The sequence below is a fragment of the Macaca thibetana genome, chromosome 14 (genome assembly GCF_024542745.1).
Source record: "Macaca thibetana thibetana isolate TM-01 chromosome 14, ASM2454274v1, whole genome shotgun sequence".
Taxonomy (NCBI): Eukaryota; Metazoa; Chordata; class Mammalia; order Primates; family Cercopithecidae; genus Macaca; species Macaca thibetana.
The window spans coordinates 42,567,251-42,586,554 of record NC_065591.1 but is presented as its reverse complement, the minus strand read 5'-3'; the positions used below and the strand labels follow the sequence as shown (position 1 = coordinate 42,586,554).

The following is a 19,304-nucleotide window of genomic DNA, read 5'->3' as shown; positions in this document are numbered from 1 at the left end:
TTATTGCAGCACAAATATGATGAAGGGAAACAGGAACAGAGTTGTTGATGGTAGTGTCTAAGATGATTTCTCATGGGACAGCTACCAAATGGGTCCTTCTGCAAACAGGAGGTTCCAATTTTAGGCTGCATACTAGTATTAAATAGGTAGTATTAATAACAATAAATACACTGTTTTGAATAAAATTTAGATTGTTTCCAAGCTTCTGACTTTGGAGGCTTGGTTATTTTTTGAGAAAAAGGTAGACAGAACAAGGATAGCACATACACTGCCATGTTTTTCTTTATTCCTGCTCAGTACAGATTGGTGAGCATTTCTGGTTGCACATCCAAAACCATCTCTTCTTTTCTGGACAACAGAATTCCAAACTGTTCGGGAGATACGGTACACAACCCCAGGATATTCACTAGTGATCGTTCTGAGAGTGAGGGGAAATTAGATATATGGAGAGTCTGATAGGAGTATCTGGAAAAGGTTTCCCTTCCTTGTCAGAGAGCCGTGTAAGAAGAAACCCATTTTGCCCAGGCCCTTTCTTTATGCCTTGTGTGGCAGCCATCTTGCAGCCAGACTGGGATTCATTGCCAGCAATCTGAGGATAGCTGAGAGAAAGGATGAGAGAAGTCTGGATCTTTGATAAAAATGCTTAATGGCTGCACAAACACCAGCAGTTCTTACCTCTAGACTTCTGATTAGGTGAGATAGTAATTGCTAGTGTTGCTTAAACTGGTTTTAGTTAGAGGATTTCGTTCTTCCAGTGGCAGGCCTTCTCACTGATAGATGTGGTGTTTGGTACCATCTTTGGTTTTTGGAGAAGGCTGAGATTTCATTTCAGTAGACTTGTGTTGGAGTGTAGCAAGATAGAACTGGGTCAGGAGGGTGTGGGTATTCTGAAGCATTCAGATGGGGAAAAGGTCTGCAGGTGAGTGCAGGATAATTTCCAGGAAGCTCAGAGATTCAAAGCCAAAAGAAAGCTTACAATCCAAGTATACCTAAGGCTGAGTCTGAAGGGTAAAATGCAAAGATCAGAAGTCCCCAGATGGGAGAGCAGAGCAAGTGTATGAGGCAAGTGTGATAATTAAGTGTATTTTCATGAAAAGGATAGGGTGCCCAAGGCTGGTAGCACTGGATGCTTTCCTACCCCTGAATGAATGTTTGATCTTGACTTGAAAGCACAACTTCAGAGAGATAAATAAGTCCTTTTCTTAATTTTTCCCTAACATTTCAGCATCTTTTAAATTCTTCTTTCCGTGAGCTCTGCACTGCAGAAGGCCTCTTGTGTTAAGAAGTGGATTTGGGCTGGGTGTGGTGGCTCATGCCTGTAATCCCAATACTTTGAGAGGCCGAGGCAGGTGGATCACAAGGTCAGGAGTTCAAGACTAGCCTGGCAAACATAGTGAAACCCTGTCTCTACCAAAAATCCAAAATTAGCTGGGCATGGTGGCACGCACCTGTAATCCCAGTTACTCAGGAGGCTGAAGCAGGAGAATCGCTTGAACCCAGGAGGTGGAGGTTGTGGTGAGCTGAGATTGTACCACTGCATTCCAGCCTGGGCAACAGAGCGAAACTCTGTCTCAAAAAAAAAAAAAAAAAAAAAAAAAAAAAAAAAAAGCCAATATGTAGGTATGTGAATGAAAAGTTCTACTATGTGATTTTCTAAGAGTAGCTCCTATTCTGAAATCACCAGCTGAATCAACATTCTGTTTAGAAAATGGAAAAATATGTTTAGGAAATGTTTATATGTTGTGCCGCAAGTAGTCAAGTTAAGAAGCTTTCCCTGAGACCCTTTTATGAGCTTGGTACTGGTCCAGTTACCATTGTTCAGAAATGACAGTGCATATTGTACAGGAACCTTATAAAATTTACACAGAAAATCACAAAGGTACACTTTCTTTTTCTATCAAGCTAGCTTTTCTCTCTAGAAGCAATTTTTATTTATCAGATTTGGCACCTGTTCCTCTAATATATCATTATCTATCTATCTATCTATCTATCTATCTATCTATCTATCTATCTACCTATCTATCTAGTTTATCTTATAATGAGTAGATATCAAAAAGGGGCTGGCTAGCCTTTCTAAAGACAAAGACAAGAAAATTGACTTAGAAAAAAAATTAAAAATATCTATCCAAGTCGTTTGCTAAAGCCTCCTGGAAGATCTGATTTTATGCATTAGCTACTGTATCAGGCAGGGTTTTTAAGTACATGCAACAGTAATCACTTTACCTAATTTGAGCAGAAAATTTATTGAAAGATTGAGTAGCTCTTAGAATCTCTGAGAAGGCTATAAGTGTTAGAAACTAGGTAGCCCATAATAATACCCCAAATCACACTGAAGGACTGGTCTATTCTAGACACCACTGTACTCGTTTGGTCATAGTCACCACAGTATACTCTGCAGATATCATCAGCACTGGTCCATAACACTGCTTTTGAAATTGTGGTGTAGCTTATCTCTTGTTTAGCCTTACTATAAATGATACTCTTTACAGAACAGACTCATTCCTTCTCAATTTTTTGCTTTACTAACGTATAACTCAAAATCTAACTCAAAATCTCAAATGGATGTATGCAATTGGAGGAGAACGGATAATGTCCCTGAGCCTCAATTGCAAGAAAGGCCAGAAAAGTGGGAATCTGGAATTTTCCTTTCTTTAGTAGGAAATAAGGTAGCTCATTATATGGAGATTTCTCAAACTGGTGACTTAGGGAAACATTTGGCATTCTCTGCAGACATATCTTTTTTTTAAATTGCTATGCTTTGGCAGGCGATGGAGGGTCATGGGGTTTGCTACTGACATCTAGTGGGTAGAGGCCAAGGATGCTGCTAAACATCCTATAATATACATGACAGTTTATGACAACAAAGGATTATCTGGTCTGAAATGTCAGTAGTGCCTCTGCTGGGAAACTCTGCTCTTAAAAGGACAAATAGAGCCTCAGATACATGTGGCCAATCACAGGTATTGAAACAGTGGCCAATTTTTTTTCTTCTTTATTTGGTTTGTCTTTTCAGTTTCCATCCTTTGCTGTGATTCTCTTTCTCTATCTTTTGTGAGAAAAGACATACAAAAAGAAGATGTAATAGATCCGCTTTTGCATTTCTATAAAGGAATATGTGATGCTGGGTAATTTATAAAGAAAAGAGGTTTATTATGGATCACGGTTCTGCAGGCCGTACATGCATAGCAGCAGCAGTTGCTCAGCTTCTGGTGAGGCTTCAGGAAGCTTCCAGTCATGGTGGAAGGCAAACGGGGGCAGGTGTATCACATCGTGAGAGAGAGGGAGCAAGACAGAGTGGTAGGGGAGGTCCTAGACTGTTTTTAACAACCACATTTCATGTAAATTCAAGTGAGAACTCACTCATTACCACCAGGAGGAACCAAAGTCATTCATGAGGAATCTGCCCCCATCATCCAAACACCTTCCTTCAGGCCCAACCTCTAACATTGGGAACCACATTTCAAGATGAGATTTGGAGGAAACATGTATCTAAACCATATCAACTATCAGCAAGGAAATTTGTTCACCAAAGTCAATAGTTTGCTTAAGATAACAAAAATAATAAATAACAGAATCATTACTAAAAACCCACAACCTACCTCAAGGCTCATAATGTTTCCACTCTGCCATATTGTTCTTCTGTAGCTCTCTGGGACCACAGGAAATATGTTTACAAAATTGTTGTTAGGATCTTTTTAGAAAGTCTAGATGTGGCACACAAGAAATGAGGAATGAGTCCACAATTACATTTTCATCGATCATCCTGAAACCAGCTGAATACATAGTGTAGTCAACCTGCATGTTACCCCTCCAGATGAATTAGGAATCTCTTAACCCCCTTCCAGGAGAACCGAAGCCAGTCTCTTACATGGAACCAAGAGTAAAATATGTTGAATTAACTGAATAGCACTTTACTGTCTCTTCAGTCTTGGTATGTAAAAGAGGAGGATGCTAAGACCGCAGTAGCATTCCTTAATGGTGCTGTAGGGCTACTATTTCCTCTATTCTCCTTTCACTCACTATTATGCTGTATCCACTATCTACTGGGTCCCAAGGCAGCACTATTTTCTGCTTGACACATCACTGGGGGTAGAGAGGTAAAGAATGTTCTTTCTCCTGCCTGAAAGATTCTCTACAACTTGGAGAAAACTCCTGTGTGTCAACAGTTGCAAGGTCAAGAACAGGGAATTCATTTATAATGACACATTTTAGACCTGCCCACAGCAGCAAGCCTAGGATCCTTTTGAAATGTGTCAGTGTCATGGTGTCAATCAGCCTTGGGCTTTGACACTAGCTATGACGTATACATAGTATAGGGTATTGTTCTGTAGCAACCAAGTTTGAGAGGCAGAAGCAATTTTAAAATCTCCCAGCCTCCAGGGGGCATATCTGAGCACTGACTTCAGAGACAAGGAAAGAGAAAACATACATTTTAGACAAGAATAAGCCCTTCATATATGGGGAAGGCTGCAGTGGATTAGAAACACTGGATCCTTTGATAAGCTGCAAATGTATGAATGCAAAGGTTGTGTTTCAGGAAATGTACTGCAGACTATTATTTATATCCTAAATTATATAGCGGGTTATTTCCGTTCTCATATGTTGATGCATTTAATTATCTAAAAATCTAATGAGAAGATACTACACTACTTCCATCTCTATTATCCAGAAGACAAAGGTTAAGAACTGGAGATTTTAAATAATTATTATAAACTAAGTAGTAGATTTATACTCAGAACCATGTAAACTCAAGTCCTGGGCTCTTAAACATAACATTTTATGTTACTAATCAGTCCATGTTTTTCTTATTCTGGTTGAGAGTATCATCAAGTTGCTCATTGTCTTTCTACCCTTAGTCATTCCATGTGTGCATTTCAGAAGGGATTCATAGCACTGGCTTCACAATTTCTCCCTTGGACAACCACAAGAGGCATCCTTAAAACTGTGAGAGAAAACCTAATACAACTGATACAAATAAAGAAAACCCAGCTCCTCACCCCTTGACCTTCCTCACTGTTACCAAAATCAATTTTTTGTTGTTTCTGGGTTTTTTTTTAAAAAAATAAAAATAATGCATTGTTTCTTGTTATCCTGTGGGTTCAGTGGGCTCAGCTGGACCCTTTTGCTGGATACCATGAAGGCCAGTTCATGCATAGGGCTGCACTCAGCTGACTGTTCCATCCAAGATGTCCCCTCATGTTCCAGGGTCTTAGTATTTTAAAGTGGTAATCATGACCTCATGACCTTTTAATGAATCTTGAAATCAATTTAATGGACCAATTGTATTAGTCTGTTCTCAGACTGCTAATAAAGACATACCCAAGACTGGGTAATTTATAAAGGAAAGAGGTTTAATTGACTCACAATTCCACATGGCTGGGGAGGCCTCACAATCATGGTAGAAGGAGAATGAGGAGCAAAGTCACATCTTATATGGCAGCAGACAGGAGAGCTTGTGCAGGGAACTCCCATGTATATAACCATCAGATTTGTGAGACTTATTCACTACCATGAGAACAGCATGGAGGAAACTGCCCCCATGATTCAATTATCTCCACCTGGCCCTGCTCTTGACATGTGGGATTATTACAGTTCAAGGTGAGATTTGGGTGGGGACAGAGCCAAACGATTTCAATTATGAACTGCCTTAACTACAATTTAAAAAGGATTGACGAAAACATAGATGTGAGAGTATGTCACATCCAGTAATGGTAGTATGATGTGAAAGTTTTTCCATTTCAGCGCTATATAATGTGGATGCATGTAAATGTAAAATAGCCACTGGTAAACTACTGTGAGACCCACTGTAGAATACCACAATTCACCATAATCTTGCCAGAGCTGAGGAGGGCAAGGATAGAAGAATTGTCATCTTAGAAAAATAGGGTACAGAGGCCGGACACAGTGGCTCACACTGGTAATTCCAGCACTTTGGGAGGCCGAGTCAGGCGGATCACAAGGTCAGAAGATCGAGACCATCCTGGTTTACACGGTGAAACCCTGTCTCTACTAAAAAATACAAAAAAATTAGCCAGGCGTGGTGGTGGGTGCCTGTAGTCCCAGCTACTCGGGAGGCTGAGGCAGGAGAATGGCATGAACCCAGGAGGCGGAGCTTGCAGTGAGCCAAGATCGTGCCACTGCACTCCAGCCTGGGCGACAGAGCGAGACTGTCTAAAAAAAAAAGGATACAGAGAAGGAACTTTGTCATGGAGTCTAATACTGCAAAATACATTAGTTAAGAAAAATAAAAGACCACACGCACACACATTCATTCTTTGGTTCAGAGCCATCAGTAGCTTATTAGTGATCTCTGACTCAAGGCAAATATTCCCTCACATTCATTCTAATTCTGCACATTTCATATAACTTGCTCAGAAAAGATCTGCCTTCCTGGGTAACTTTCTACTCAGAAGAAGCACCTTGGATCACAGACTCAGACCTTACCATTAAGAATACTTCCCATAACAAATGGAAAAGTGTAGAATCCAGGTTTATCTGTATCTCTCATTTGAGTTTTGTTTGTAAAAATTGGCTATCAGAAGAAAATGTTATTTGGGGGAGGAGAAGAACATTATATCCTCTAAGTGAAAGCGGGTCTCTTTTAGCACTGATTTCACAGTGATCAGCAGAGATTTTGCTTCAGAAGCAGGCTTTACCTTCTTCCTCAGCCTCATTAGCTAGCTGCACCGGGTTGTAAGGCTGCTGAGCTAAATGCTGCAAGACAGGGTACGTGACAGAAGTTTAGGAGCATTTCCTAGGAAGAAGCTAACAGAGTGGGAGAAAAATGCTTCCATAAAAATATGTATTTCTCTATGAAATACAGAATAATAAATGTGAGGGGTAGCAATAGCACAACAAGCAATTTGTAGTACTTGGATATCTACCAACCCCAAGTCAGGGCAGAGTAAACCCACCTGATCCTGACATACGCTGTCAGATCAATACCTGCAGATGATGTTAAAAAATGAAGTTGCCAAAATTATATACTGCTTCCTGTAAACATTTCTGTAAGTGACTATATAACATTCAGAAAAAGTTACATTGTGAACAGTAAAATACTGATGATTCTGACACTATTTGGGTAAGTAACTGGGAAATATTACTTGACCTCTAACTTTCATTTACCTCATGTCTTTAACTCTTATTTTTTCTATCTAAAATAAGAGAAAAGGGAGAGAAGGGAAGAGTAAGGAGAGAAGGGAAGAGTAAGGAGAGAAGCAGGAGAGAAGGGAAAAGTAAAGAAATACTCCAAATGCAGAAAATATTGGAAGAATTAAATGAGGTGGTACATGCAAAGTATTTAGATATTATGTCTTTATTAGTAACTTATTAATGAAGGATACATGTAATTACTTTGATTATGATTATGTATACCTTATAAACAATGCAATAAAAACATAACCACAGCCATAAACTCCACACCCTCTCAACTAATTCATTCAATAATTTTATTAGACACATACCTTATGAAAATTCTGAATTCTAAAAGTGCAGAGATGAATACAACATGCTTTCTGCATTTGAAGAGTTTGCATTTCATCAGAGGAGAAAGGCATGTAAATTAATAACTGTAATTAGAATGATGGAAACTATAATAGAGCAATTACAAAATGTTACTTTTTAGGAGGCATACAGTAAAGCTCCAGAAAGAAGAGACAACTTTTTCTATTTCTACTTTCACCATGGATTACATAATATTTAGGACATGAGTCAAGAGAGGCACAGAGCAAGAGAGGCACAGAGCAAGAGAGGCAAGCTCATTTCCCCTACAAAACACACACAGGCACATGTGTGTGCATGAACACATACATACACCGTTTTATCCCGTCTTCCTGTTCTTTGTCAGCAGCTTCCCAAAACTTGGAGGAAGGGCTGTAGAATTTGAAGAGCCTCACAGTTGTTTAGCATCTGTCGTGTGCCAGTTGTTTTACATACATTACTTAACTTACCATTATTATAAGCCAGTGGGGAATGGAATTACCTCACTTTTCAGATAACGGCTTGAGTTTCTGTGGCAACTATGGTTTTGTTACTTGGTGACATTCTCATTATCATCATTCCTCTGATGACAGATCTCATCTGTGTGGAAACAGGAGATGGTCCAGCTGGGGCAATTGGAGTCACTAGCTTGGATTCTGTGCTGGAGCTGGCAGTGAAAACTTCTTTATTTTTGACCACCAATGCTATGTATGTAATCCCAGAGTTGAGGGTAGTCTTGTTGATGCTGCAGGAGAAGGTGAGAGAATGCAAGGAAATAATGTCAGGAGGAGAGAAAAAGAAAGTTCTGTTGGTACTGAGTCCTCTGCTCTCATTCTTGAGGTCCCTTGTCTTGACCCTCAGGTTTCCTGAAGCATCCAGTATCTTTTCAATCAATCCTGTAATCCTTATGTCAGTATAAAGTTCAGTTTTTGTCAGTTGCCACCTTAAAAGTCCTAATATAGAATATGCAGCTACTGTGGACAGACCTTGAATTTGAACTATGTCTGTGTGACTTAACAGTTTATGACTTTTCACTGAACTAATTCATAGTATTTTAATGTATGTAGGCCCTGGAATTATTTTTAGCCACCATTGTTTGTTCATGTATAACTATATTTTCAGTCCATATCCTGTTTTAGATAATGTGGAAGTGAATGATGTAATTGTTTCCTTCAAAATATTAAGGAAAAAGTGGCATTTGAAATCTAAAGTTTTTAAAAAAAAATATTCCACAAGTCAGTAGAGAGGCTAAATGTATGAGCTCAGGCACTAGTATTCCTGGGTTCAAATCCTGGCCCTTCATCTTATTAGCTGGGTAAACTACATCAAATTTAACAGCTTCTGTGTGCCTCATTTCATTTCTACAAAGTGTACATAATTGTACCTACCACAGGATTTGCTGTGAAAAGTAAATTAATGCACAGGAAGCACTTAGAAAAGTGTCTAAAATATAATGAATATTCAAAGACTGTTGGTTATTTTTATTTTTAAAGTTGTGGTTGTGATATATATATATATCACAAATCTATTTCATATATATTATATATCACATATATATTTCATATATAATATATATCACATATATATTCCATATATAATATATATCACATATATATTCACACACACACACTATATATATAGTGAAAATCTTTTTTAAGTAAAATCTTACCTGAAAACTCAAAATGGAAACTAGAAAATGGCAAAGCTGCTTTGAAAGACAGAATGAGGTTCCTGTATCTCACTCAATTAGTATCAATTTCCCTTTTAAGGCATCTCTAATACATAATAGGAAAATTTATTGAACTTTCACACTGTACTACCTCCACTGTGCTCAGTTTACCTGTATTTTTAAAAAAATGTTGTCAGCGCAATGATCTTGCAGGGTAGGTATTATTATATTCATATGCAAGTTTCTTTATTTTACAGATCAAGAAACTGAGGTTTTTTGAAGGTCAGTAACTTGCCTAGAATCACACAGCCAGTAACCAGAAAAGTTAAGCCTGGAGTTCAGATCTGTCTAACAGCCCTAACCCAAAGCCGTATTCTTAACCATCTTATTACACTGCCTGCCCTTAGGTATCTTAAGTACCTCATTTAAAAATTACCATTTTAGATGACTTGAGTTATTCTTATATCTTGAAATGATGAAGAACTGGCTTTGCTTCTGAATTTTTTCCCGGGAATCAATTTATAGAACACATTTTTTTTATGTGAGTTTGGGAATCTCTACAGTATAATACTGTGTAAAATGTGAATTCAAAGAAGCTGGGCCCATTGGAAGGAGTATAAATAGTAGGCTACAGAAACCAAGCAAATAAAATGCATGAATATAAGAGATTTAATCAACAAAGAAGCAATAAAGTGCTTAGATTACTTTAAAAGAGTAAAATTTTATTGAATGCTTATTTTCTGTGGGTCAATATTTAGCATTGTAATAATCACATGAAGCTACTGGAAACTCCTTTGTGGAAAGATTTCTACCTTCCCGAAAGTCAGACCATCCATGGTATTTGATGCTTGGCAACCAGTAGAGTAGATAGTTTGCTTTCAGTTCTCTTGATAACCATTTATCTTCTATAATGAATCCTTCAGCAGGAAGAAGCTCTTCTGTTCTGCTGACCTCTGGTAATCTTTTTCACACTGATATTTGGAAACATCTCAGAAAATAGGCACTGTCTTCTTTTGTATTCTTCCTTTTCACTGCTACTTAGTCTGAAAGAAACTTTCAGACTTTGAGTGCACCTTAAAGATCACAACCTCTATGACTGTCTCCCATCTCCCTGAACCAGGCCTAGAAGCATAATTGGAGGAAATTTTACAGGACCATGGGCAGAATCAACTAAGATGCTAATCTTGATAAAAGAAAAGATCTCTGATCAAGAGACCAAATTACTTAAAATGAGACATCTAATGGAATAAATACCATTATTTTACTCTCCTGCTTCTTTTGAGCAACTGCTGGGGCTGCTAATTGGGTAAATCTAAATGGAAGCCAGAGAGTGTTAAAGCTGGTTGATGTAGTCTGTACAAGTCAGTCTCTGAAAGCCGAGTAAGAAGGAGATAGGTGGATAGTAGAGTGGATGAAGAAATGAAGGCTACCTAGTGTAGACGGTGTGTGTGTGCACATATACTTAACTAAAGTATATGTATACAGAGACACACATATACTTAATTAAAATCCACTCCTTGCCAGTCATTAGAGCAAACTTCACTCCTTGACTGCAATAAAGGAATTTTCTATTATCAGTGGAGCTGGTCTGAATGGAAGGGTTTCTTTTTTATTATAAAACTTTAGATTCGTTATAGCAATTACTTATAGCTGTAAATCAGCCAAGTAGAAAAACAGAAAAATAACCTAATTTACTTCTAGAAGCTGGTAAGTAATTATATCAGAGTAGATCACAGAACAAAAATCCCAGTGGCTTTCCAGGATACAATTCCTGTAATGACATGATTAGAGGTGGCAGTCATAGGGGTTGAGGTACTGGGGCAAATAATCAGAAATACAAAATTCTTCTGGTCCTTTAGTCATGGATGATTTTCAGAGGAACCTGCACCTGTTTCATAGATTGGATCCATTTCTCTTCCGTCTATTAACTTCAGGGATCTATAGTGGGCCTCACTGTATACTGAGCAACTGAATACTAATCATGAGAACTAGTCCAGCTAATTTATAATGCATATGCTTCCAAGGGAATTTGAACATGTAATTCCCAAGTCTAGGAGAAACGTGTTCCTTTCTGGATATCATATATATACAGGTGCAGGTTTGCATTAGAGAAGGTATTTCAATGTTTTTGCTAAAGGGAACTAAGTTTCAAAATCACATAGACTGAATTTGACTTCACTGTAACTGGAACTTTTAACATTTTAGAGCTTTGAAAATTGTCATTAACAGATATGCAGATAACTTGCCAAATGGATTATGTAATCATGTAATAAATGAAATAGCTGACATTCTATCCCGGCCCGCGGGATAGTCGAAGCAGGCCCTGGAGGAGGGGGTGGGAATTTGTGGAACAAGAGATACCAGAAATGGAGACAAGACAGTGCTCTGATCAAGTCTCTCTTAATGGCGGTAATGCAGTGCCTTATATACACTTGGAGGGGAAGGGGTTGGGCCAGAGGCGGAGATGATCTCATCGCAAAGTGCGTGACCAAGTAGGTATTGGTTTCTCTGGTCGAACGTCATGTTGCACCTGCGCTGTCAGGTAGTAATTTTCGCGGGCGCGGGAAAAATGGGTGAAGAAGAAGCAGGAAGAGCGCCATCTTTTATGAGGTATTAATACAGGGAAAAAAGGCAGATCTAGGGAGGAGGTAGAAGGTGGAAATGAATAGAGCTCAGGCGTTTTTAATCGTCAGTTATTATTCGCTATGGCCGGGGCGTGCAGCTCCGGACAACATTCCTCCTCTGTTTGAGGATGTCAGAGACAACCTGGCAGCTTGCTTTTTTGAAGTAGTTGTAATATGTAGGGTATCAACATCCCTGAAAACATGCCCTGGGCTGCTCTTGAAGAGAGACCACCAAAAGGAAAAAAAACTCTTCAGCTCTGCCTCCCAGCCCAGACCCCCAGCTCCCAAGTAATACGGGAATCTCTCCTGACTTCAGTCCTTTGGGGACATACGCCAGCTTATTGAAATCAACAGGACTATACCTGTCAGAGGCAGGGAAAAAAAATCCTTTGACCTCAAAGGGACTGATATATAAGAGAAGTACAGACAAGAGGCAGCAAAGGCTTTTGGAGAGAAGCTGCTTTTTGAAGACTCTCCTGGCTGTTGTGATCAAATGGCCAGGTTCCATGCTCTTAAAAGTAATGTTCTCCTTACTAAATTTATTTAGTGACTTCCTGTGTCACTGCTTTGGATTCTGCATCTCTGTGATTATCCTTCTATGAGACCCTGCTATCAATCCAATCTCTACTTGGTGACTTGGTGATGACCTGGGCACCTCTGAATTGCACCCTAGTGACTCAGGGGGAGAATCTTAGATGGCATAATCTAATGCCTCTTAGACTTTTCCCTCTACTGTTCTCATTATACTTTTATGGTGTTATTGGGATTCCACTAGTACTATTATTTAATATTTTTTTAATTTACTGTTTTTGTTTGAAATATGCTTATTCATAATTTAATAGTTTTGATTTGCTAGCTATGTTTCTACTCTCATGCATATTAAAATTAATACATCATTATTAAAATAAAAATATATTTTCATGTGTCACTAGTTATATACATGCCATACTTTGGGAAACACTGGTTACTCATAGCCACCTAGTAACAACTTTTAGGAAAGACCCACTAAAAATAAGAGGACCCATTTTTCTACCTTCCAGATGATTTAAAGACTTGGAACTTAATTTTTTAAATAATTTGATGTTCTTCATTTCTGTAAGAAGCCCATATGCCCCACTGAACAAATCTTCCTAACAACCAGTAAATTTATTATTTGAGCACTGGCATTTCTTGCTGAGAATATTGAAAACAAATGGAAATAAAGAAAATAATTTCTGGGCCGGGCGCGGTGGCTCAAGCCTGTAATCCCAGCACTTTGGGAGGCCGAGACGGGCGGATCACGAGGTCAGGAGATCGAGACCGTCCTGGCTAAAACGGTGAAACCCCGTCTCTATTAAAAAATACAAAAAAACTAGCCGGGCGAGGTGGCGGGCGCCTGTAGTCCCAGCTACTCGGAGGCTGAGGCAGGAGAATGGCGTAAACCCGGGAGGCGGAGCTTGCAGTGAGCTGAGATCCGGCCACTGCACTCCAGCCCAGGTGACAGAGCGAGACTCCGCTTCAAAAAAAAAGAAAATAATTTCTGGAAGTGATATGAAAGCAAATAAAAATGGATTCTTGGTTATAAATTGTGATGGGAGGCAATTTCTTCATAATTTTCTTGGCAGATGAAGAAAGCAGAAAAAAGAAGAAAATAGCTGAGAACATAGTGGAATTGCTAATGAACTTTTATGAAAAGAAATGTATAATAATTAATTTTAAAGAGTGCACATTTCTGCATGGAAACCTTACAGCTTCTTTCCCAACCTATTAGTAAATTCTATGCAATAAAATGCCTGGTGTGAGTGGTGTGTGTGTGTATGTATATATGTGTGTGATTATGCACATATATGCCAATCAAGACAAAGGTTAGGATTTATATCTGGACCATAGTGGCCCACACCATAGATTTCTTACTCCCAAATTATTCACAATGCCTTTTCATGTTACCTGCATATTATACAGGCACAGGGACAAGGCCTGCATGCTAAGGCTGGCAGTATAAATGTAGGAAGAACATAAGGCCTCTAGGGAATCATGGAGGTGACACACCAACCCTGAACTTCTGATTTTTGGACTTCTTATGAAACCATTATGTGAAACCATTATTTGTTGAGGTTTTACTTGCTTACAGTTAAATAAATTTATTAACTAAGATAGAGAGTAAGATCATTCATCAGTTAACTATTAAAATATGAGCCAGCCTTAACTCTGAGAATGTGGATTTTCAGAATTGACATACATTTTTTGGAGGTCACTGCATTTTACTTATTTGTAAGTTGACAAATACAAATTGTATATATTTATGGTGTACCACATAATGTTTTGATACATGTATATACTGTGGAATGGCCAAATCAAGCTAATTAACAAATGCATTACTTCAAATACTTAATTTTTGTGGTGAGAACGCAAAATCTACCTTCTTAGTAATTTGCAAGTATAAAATGTGTTGTTATTAACCATAGTCATCATGCTGTGAAATGCATTAGTTGAATTTATTCCTTCATCTAATTGAAATTTCATATCCTTTGACCAATATTTTCTAACCCTCCCTCTACCTGCACAGCCCCTAGTAACCACCATTCCATTCTCAGTTTCTGTGAGTTCAACATTTTTAGATTCCACATACAAGTCAGAGCAAGCAGTGTTTGTCTTTCTACATCTGGCTTATTTCATCTAACATGAGGTCCTCCAAGTTCATCTATGTTGTTGCAAATGACAGGATTTTCTTTTTTTTTTAAGGCTGAATAAAATCCCGTTGTGTATATATACCACATTTTCTTTACCCATTAATTCACTGATGGACACTTAGGTTGATTTCGTATCTTGACTGTTGTGAATAATGCTACCAGGAACGTGGGAGTGCAGAGATCTCTTAGATATACTGACTTCATATCCTTTGAATATATAGCCAGTGGTGGGATTGCTGTAGCTTCTGGTATTTATATTTTTAATTTTTTGAGAAACCTCTGTACTGTTTTCCATTCTGGCTGTACTAATTTACTTTCCTACCAGATTGTACAAGGGTTCCCTTTTCTTTGCATCCTTACCAATCCTTGTTATCTTTCATCTTTTTTATAATGGCCACTCTAATAGTTGTGAGGTAATATCTCATTAAGATTTTAATTTGCATTTCTCTGATGATTAGTGATGTTAAACATTTTTTCACATATATGTTGGTCATTTTTTTGCATTTCTTTGAAAGAATGTTTACTCAGAACCTTGGCCTAGCAGGTCACTGTATATTTTTAAGTCAAAAAATCGGGCTAAAGTTAAATCTGATTTTTCTCTTTTCTCATTTGTTGCAGTTTTTAGTCTCTTGTTTTGGTTTCTTGTTATTTTTATAATTTCAAAACAGTGAAACTGACCCAAAGCTTGGGACTTGGAACTTTTCTTTCTTTTACTCTCACTCTCCTGGGGATGTCCTCTTTCATCTTCTGGTTTTAAAGGCCATGTATATGTTGATTATTCACCAATTTATATCTCTATTCTAAACTCTCCCTGAAACTTAAGCTGAAATAGGCAGCTGGCTGTTTGACAAATGCAATTGGGTGTCTAATAAGCATCTCTTTCTCCTGCCCTCCCATGTTTTTCTCCATCTCAATGAGGTGATCCCTTCCTGCTAGTTCCTGAACTAACAGGAGTCATCTTTGACTCTTTTTTGATGTTGTTTATCTAATTTTCACTCCATTTATAAGATATAATTGTTCTTGTCTGAATGCACTTGTGTGTACTTAGGATTCAATCCACCACTTTTCCATTAGCAGCCTAGTCACCACCTCTTGGGTGGACAATTACCATAGCCTCCTAGCTTATCTCACTGCTTTTGCCTTGACTGTCCATAGTTTATTCATCCCTCTGCCTCCATGGTAATTACTTCAAAACATACAACCACTTACATACCTCTCTGGCCTTATTGGCAGCATCCACATAAGCCTGTTTACTGTTTACCTTTAAACATGCCAGTTACTCTCAAAGACTTTGCATCAACTGTTTAACCTTTCCACAATTCTCTTGCCCCAGAGATATAGCTGGCTTACTTTCTATTTTCTTTTAGGTTTTTGCCCACCTTGGCAAAGTCTTTCCTGACTCTTAGTTAAAAATGCATTTTCTTTCATGCCCAACACTGGCACTGCTCATTCTTCTCTTTCCATGTTTTTCTTCCTATAATTCATCATCATCTGACATGCTATAAATGTTAGCTACTTAGCTACTTAACAAATATCTCCATGCCCTGCGATGTAGGCCCCATATTTGTAAGGATTTTGTGTTTTTTCAGTGTTCATTCCCAGAAGCATTTCTAACAGTGCCCGATGCATGGCAGGTGCTCATTTGTGTTTGATGAGTTCGTTTACAAACTGTCTTGGCATTCTAAATGGCCTGAAACACTAATGCTCTACAAAATAGAAAGTATGATTCATTATCAGCCAGTGTTAGAATCACCTGGGGTATGTGTAAAATAAAGATTGATAGCCCAAAAGACCTATGTAAGTTTGAATTTCTTGAAATGTGGTACAGGAATCTGCATATTAAACTACAATTTTTAGTGATTGATATGCCCGCTGGGATGACAATCAGAATAACATATTCAGAAGTGGTTATAGGCAGGATTTTGGCAGCCGTGATCTTCTCCCCATTGTGCTACACCTGTGGACGTGTTACATTACATGATTAAGGGGGATTAAGGTGGCAGGTGGAATTCAGTTTGCCAATCAGCAGATTTTAGCATGGTGAGATTATCCTGTATTATTTGGGTGGACCCATCATAAACATGGTCCTTAAGATAGGAAGTAGAACACAGAATAGGTAGAGAGAGATGAGATAAAAGAATGAGAAGTGTTTCAAAGCACAAGAAGAATTTGACCCACTGTTACTGGCTTTGAAGGTGGAAGGTGGGGTCATAAGCCAAGGGATGTGGGCTGCCTATAGCAACTGGGAACAGCCATCACCTGGTTCTAGGAAATGGGACCTCAGTCCTACAACTGCACAGAATCAAATTCTAAATGAGCAGGAAATGAAATGATTTTCTCTTCGAGGCTTCAGAAAAGAACAGTCTTGCTGAATCTTCATTTTAGACAAGTGAGATCTAATATTCTGACCTACAGAACTGAAAAGATAATAAATTTTTATCATTTAAACTACTAAATTTGTGATGATTTGTTATAGCAGTAATTCAAATCTCATACATCAATTATGGAAAACATATTTCGTAGAATTTTATTGATCATTATGGCCTTAATCAGTTGTAGCCTCAGATTTTAGGGGGATTATTCTCTTTTTTGTTTCTCTGCTGAAAATCTAGTGTAGGATCATCAAATATTAAATGACATCTAACGATCTAATAAGGTGATTGATCCAGTTTTCTTTGGCATTTACTGATTGTGTGGAGAAGGATGAGGTCAATCTGGAAATCAGCATTTTACCTTTGGTTTGTCTCATTAACAATGAAGAAATTTTAAACAGGAGAGTGAAATGATCAGATACTGACAACTGTGTGAATATTGGCTTACAGGAACCAATACTGGGATTATTAATACAAATTTACTTAATGTTATTCTTTTAATCCTTTGAAACTTCAAAAGCATATCCTCTAATGTGTATATTTATTAAGCTTCCTTGGAGGACAAAAGACAAAAAATAGAGGCCACACTTCAAAAAGTTGTATAGTTTGCATGTCTTGCAACTCTATGGCATGTAATCACATTGACTGCATTTTAAATAAAGTTGTCTGTAGCCGTACAATACACTATGCAGCTGAACATGACAGCCCTGGAAGCACCATGTATGACTGTAGTGCTTCTATCTTTATTTATGACAGAAAGAAAAAGAGATAGCTTGTTGCTGTAGGTTGAATGTCTCCTTCAGAGCTCATGTTGAAATTTAATTGCCAATGTAACAGTATTAAGAGAAGGGCCCCATAAAAAATGATTAGGTAATGAAACCTACCCTCTCATGAGTAAAATAATGCCATTATTGCATGCTCCCTTGTCCTTCTGCATTGGGATAATGCAGCAATAAGGTTTTCACCAGATGCTGGTGCTGTGCTCCCAGGCTTCCTAGCCTCCAGACCTGTGGAATACATTTCTTTTCTTTGTCAGTTACCCAGTCTGTAGTATTCTTTTATAGCAGCAGAAAGCAGACTAGACACATGACAAGAAGAATGACCACCAAGGTGGGCCATTTGAGTACTTTTTCAACACTAAATTTCTTATTGACTTTGGATAAATCATTTTGTTAGTCACAACCTTAGTCTTTATAAAGCATATTATTTCATCACTAATATTCCTTCTAACTATAAAATTTAATGATAAACGAATGTATATTTTGAGACCTTCTAGTATTTCTTTTCATTAATAACCAATTCTTCATTCTTCCCACTCTATGCATGTTTGTGGATTTCGGTAAGTATATGATTCTTAAATTCTGGTTAAAAAATTTTTCTTTATTGATATACATATGATTAATAAACAGTATATTGCAGAATAACCAATTTTTAGTCACTTTAAATACCATGAAAAATTTATAAAAACTTGATGGCAAAGTCATTTTCTGTTTTTAAAGTAGTTACAGAGCTTATAAAGATGTCATTGTTCCCAATTTTATACATGAAATTATATACATGATGAATGTATGAATATTCATAAAATTTCAAGTGCAGTCACGTCTGGCTAGAATAACAAATTATTTTATTTTTCTTATTGTATTCTCTAATAAATGCATAATTATTTTATAATCAGAAAAAAACATATAAGATTTTAATAAAAATATCCTTAACATTAAAAAGCATCATTATGTCATTATTAACTACCACTCAAAGAAAAATTGCATTCGCAATATTTAGCATGGCAACATCTCACTAAGATGCTCAGAAGAGTAATGGAATGAAAACTTGCAAGTCTGATTATATACTCCAAACCAAGTTATAAAAGGTAAATTTTATCCGCAATTCAAAAAGGGCCAATGCAGGATTGGTAACAAACCTTTAACTTGCTCTAAGAAAGGTAAAGAAAAAACAGATAGAAAATATAATAGTAAGTAATATATTAGAAAGACATTTATTTTGTGAAATATTAGACAATAATTCTGGCATACCTAAAGATGCTGTACAGAAGCAAACATTGCTAACTCTTGTCTCTCAATTGTTTTATACTTAATTCATCAGAAAGTTAATATAAATAAAAAATTATAAAATTAGTGCAATATAATGGTAAGAGCATTGTTAAAATATAATGTAGTCAAATTCAGAAGTTTTAAGCATACAATTAATTCAACGAGTTTTGACGAATATTCATAGTTGTACAACCGCTACCACAATCAAGATATACAACATTTCCATCACTTGAAATCACCCCTTTGCAACTGATCCCTCCATGTTCCTCAGGCTAGTAACCACCAATCTGCTTTCTGCCTCTATAATTTTACCGCAACTAATCCATTATCTCTCGTAACAACAGTTCGTTCCTCGTTTAAATCATTTTATGATGTTAAATTGGGTGAATAAAGAACACTTTGTATTTTCATTCACAAGATTTTACTAAATAAATCTCATATGA

General features: G+C 37.5%; 1 long non-coding RNA gene across 2 annotated transcripts in view; it reads left to right on the top strand.

Annotated features, from left to right (window-relative positions):
• Window positions 1–19,304, top strand: part of LOC126934722 (uncharacterized) — an 81,403-nt gene that overhangs the window by 53,876 nt on the left and 8,223 nt on the right. The window contains exon 4 of one of the 2 annotated variants that reach the window (XR_007719089.1): window positions 4,857–5,111. The exons of the other annotated variant lie outside the window; for it this stretch is intronic. This is a non-coding gene — a long non-coding RNA (uncharacterized LOC126934722). Of the gene's footprint in view, window positions 1–4,856; window positions 5,112–19,304 lie in introns of those variants that run through there. 2 annotated transcript variants of the gene reach the window in all.